Raw genomic sequence first — 4,302 nt, 5'->3', positions numbered from 1 at the left:
GAAAAAACACTTCCCAAAAGATGACATATGAGGCGGATGGGTCACTTGAGGTCAGGAGTTTGAGGTCAGCCTGCCCAACATGGTAAAACCCCACCTCTACTAAAATACAAAAAACAATTAGCCAGGCATGGTGGCAGGTGCCTATAATCCCAGATACTCAGGAGGCTGAGGCAGGAGAATCATTTGAACTCAGGAGGCAGAGGTTGTCTTGAGCTTTGATTTTGCCATTGTACTCGAGCCTGGGTGACAGAGCGAGATTTCGTCTCAGAAAAAAAAAAGAAAAAGACGTACGTGTCGCCAACAAACATACGAAAAAATGCTCAGCATCACTAATCATTAGAGAAATGCAAATCAAAACCACAGTGAGATACCATCTCATACTAGTCAGAATGGCTATTATTAAAAAGTCAAAAAATAAAAATAAAAAACAGGTGCTGGAGGTGCTGTGGAGAAAAGGGCGTGCTTATACATTGTTGATGGGAATGTAAATTAGCTCAGCCACTGTGGAAAGCAGTTTGAAGATTTCCCAAAGAAGTTAAGACAGAACAACCATTCAGCCCCGCAACTCCATTACTGGGTATATATCCAAAAGAAATCAAATTGTTCTACCAAAGAGATACATGCACATGTATATTCACTGCAGCCCTATTCACAACAGTAAAGACATGCAAACAACTTCAGTGCCCATCAACAGCAGGCCGAATAAAGAAAATGTGGCACATATATACCATGGAATATTACGCAGCCATAAAAAAGAATGAAATCATGTCCTTTGCAGCAACATGAATGCAGCTGGGGGTCATCATCCTAAGAGAAGTAATGCAGGAACAGAAAACCAAATGCCACATGTTCTCGCTTGTAAGAGGCAGCTAAACGATAGGTACTCACAGTCATAAAGATGGTAACAGTAGACACTGGGACCACTACAGTGGGGAGGGGAGGGCTGGAACACTGGCTGTTGTGTGCTCTGCCTAATACCTGGGTGACAGGTGACAGGACCCATCGTCTCCTAAACCTCAGTATCACACAACATACCCAGGTAACAAACCTGCACACATACCTCCTGAACCTAAAATAAAAGTTCAAGTAATAAAAAATAAATAAATAAAAACCTGCTTTTACAGGGACAACATAATCTAGATAAAATTCTGTCATTTGAGCATATATATCTCTACATTAAAGCCTGATTAAAATGCACATACCCCCCACATACACCATTCACCATTTGTGGGCCTTGAATAATAGGAAAATCTAGAGGCAGCAGAAATAAGGTAACAAATAAATTCTCTAAAAATCATTAAAACCACAGTTTTTACAAGTCAACTGGACAGGTGAATATTTTGCCTGCACAAGAGCAGCTAAATTCTTCTATTTTACCAACCAAAGAAAAATGCAGCCACATTTTAGACACCAGTAAATGTGCCAGAATTACTTCCAAGTTTCTTCCTTCCTAAAAGATGTCATCTAAAATCGAATCTTTTGTGATTATTTTACCAGTAAAGTCTCTACAAAGTTTTAAGTTGTAATAAACTAAAAAATGTGAGATTAAAAAATAGGAATTATAACTCTTAAAATGTTCATGACATTTTGTCTCAAATCTGACACAAGCAAGACCGTTTTATTGAGCATGATGGTAGGATGTGGAAGATTCCTAAAACCGTGTCTGTAGCCTCTGTCTAGAGAGTCGGTGCCGTGTTGGGCTAGAGGAGACACTTGGCTTGATCCTTGGCAAGCTGGCATGCAGTTTCAGAGGGGCCGTGTGTGTCCTTAGACATGGGACAGTTTTGAAACAAAGTAAATAACTTGATCAGTCTTGCTCTGTCCCTAGATGACTTCACAGAATAAATTATAAATTTGAATAAATATACATATAAGCATATAACTAAATAAATTTCCAATTCTAAATAAAGTATAAGCCTTTAAGTTAGGAAAGCAAAAAAATGATTGGGATGAAATTCATCTAGGTGCAGAATGGAAATAGAGGGAGAAATTCAAAGAGATGCAGACAGAAATAAAACTCCAGGAGGGGAATATTCCAAAAGGCATAAGGGGCCCCTGCGTAAGACACACCAGAAAGATGGCAACCTGGAGGAGGGCGGAGAGCAGCCGGCTGTGAAGGAGACCCTGTGTGCAAAAATGTCTACGAGGCTCTTCCACTGGGAGGACATGGATGCAAAGTGCCACTGCTGTGGAGGTGAACGACACACAGCCACGTCTGACCAGCCACCCCCAACTACAAGGGTTCAGCCCCACTCAGTTACATATCTACCCACATCAATTCAGTTTCGGTAGATGAAAGGCTGAAAGCATCACTTTGCTGATACACTAGGAAGCAATAAAAAAGGAGAAATTCAGGACTCTATAATAATTAGAGATGGAGTCTGTTGCTTAGGGTGGAGTGCAGCGGTGTGATCTCAGCTCACTGCAACCTCCACCGCCCCGGTTCAAGCAATTCTTCTGCCTCAGCCTTCTGAGTAGCCGGGATTACAGTCACTTGCTACCACGCCTGGCTAAATTTTTTTTTATTATTATTTTAGTAGAGCTCGGGTTTCACCATGTTGGCCAGGATGGTCTCAAACTCCTAACCTCAGGTGGTCCACCCGCCTCGGCCTCCCAATGTGCTGGGATTATAGGCATGAGCCGCCATACCTGGCCTATAATAATTAGCTTAGCACATTCTAAAAACAGAGAAGAAAGCAGAATTTAATCATTTTATTCTACATTCTTCGAAATGACAGCAAGTATACAGCCTGCATTGCAGAGTCTGGGCCACTCTGCAATAAGTGGCCTTAGCTCTTTCAGAGCTTCAAGGCCGTGATGGGCTCATAAAGGACTGAATTCGGACAGATCCCATAGGCGGCATCAATCAAGCAAGGTCAGGAGAAAATGCCACATGAAAGAAAGAGGTAGGCTGCTTCCTCGGGTCAAGCAGGCACTCTTCTGAAGAGACCCAACCCCAGAAGGGGTCCTCCCTCCAGGTGAGGAAGCCTCTTATAAATAAACAGCTATTTATTTGGGCTGAGCCTCGGTGGCTCCCAGGAGCACACAGCAATGCTGGAAGACGCCCGGCAATGCTCTGGTGAAGCCACTCGCTCCGACGGCGGCTGCGTTTCTCCCAGAGCACTGCGGCTCCTCTCAGTTTGAGTTGTGCTGCTGTCGTGCCACCTGCAGTTTGATTCAAGGGGTAGACGCGACACAGGCTCAACCAGAACTTTTCTAAACTAGATTTTCACAGACTCCAAATTCCCAGACAAGACTCGGAAAGCAGCAGTCATCCGTCCATGCCTGGAGTCTGCAGCCTGCTCCAAACAGAGAGTGCGGCCCCCACGTCAGTGTTCCGCCCACGCCACTGGCTCCGAGGTGCTCAGGACACAGCTTTGATATCCACTTTCTAGGTAAGAAAACTGAGCCCAGGTATGTGAACTGCAATTGATATCAGTGGTAATTTTAGCATCCAAGGCAAGCGGTCCTCCCCATTCCAATGTAGGCCTTGTTAAAATTGTAGTGAAAGCCATATATACAGTTGACCATCTTCGCCAGCTGTAAGGGCAGAATGCACCCCGTGCTAACCCCTTCTCACTGGGCAGCAGTCCTCCACCACCGACCTGCAGAAGCGAGGCCAGCCTGCCCTCCCCACTCCTCCCCCGACCCTCCTCTGCTGGCTACTCTGCAGGGCCTGGTGGTGGGCGAGGCCCCAGCCTCTTTGCCCTGACTCACTGGGGCGCTGGTGCAGAACCTCTGCTCTGCAGCTCCTTGGGAATGCACCTGTCGACACTCAGGACACACCTGCAGCCGTAGGGGGCTCCTTTATCTGAGAGGAAGCCCTTTCCGGGGCGGAATTTCCTCTAAAGACTCCACACTCGGCCCAGAGGAAACAGCCTACATCTTTGTTTGATGTGACAGTGTCCCCTGGCTTTCCTCCTCTGGGTGCCACTGCGTTCTCTGACAGCGATGTGATGCATGCCTGATGCTTCCTCTCCTCCACTGTCGCTCAAGGTCCACAGTCTACCAGTCCCAGGCCAGTGCACAGGAGGACCAAGTCCAGGTCCCGTGTACCCAGGAACAGCGCTCACCTGCCCAGGCACTCGGCTCATCCAGGCACAGTGCTCACCCGCCCAGGCACAGTGCTCACTCACCTAGGCAGAGGACTCACCCAGGCAGAGTACTCATCCTCTCAGGTATAGTGCTTGCCTGCCTAGGCACAGTACTCACCCAGGCACAGTGCTCACTCAGGTACAATACTCACCCAGGCACAGTGCTCACTCACCCAGGCACAGTGCTCACAGCGCTCACCCAGGCACA

The sequence above is a fragment of the Cebus imitator genome, unplaced genomic scaffold (genome assembly GCF_001604975.1).
Source record: "Cebus imitator isolate Cc_AM_T3 unplaced genomic scaffold, Cebus_imitator-1.0 Scaffold14, whole genome shotgun sequence".
NCBI classification, from domain to species: domain Eukaryota; kingdom Metazoa; phylum Chordata; class Mammalia; order Primates; family Cebidae; genus Cebus; species Cebus imitator.
The sequence above is the reverse complement of the archived record's forward strand: the minus strand, read 5'-3'. Positions refer to the sequence as shown.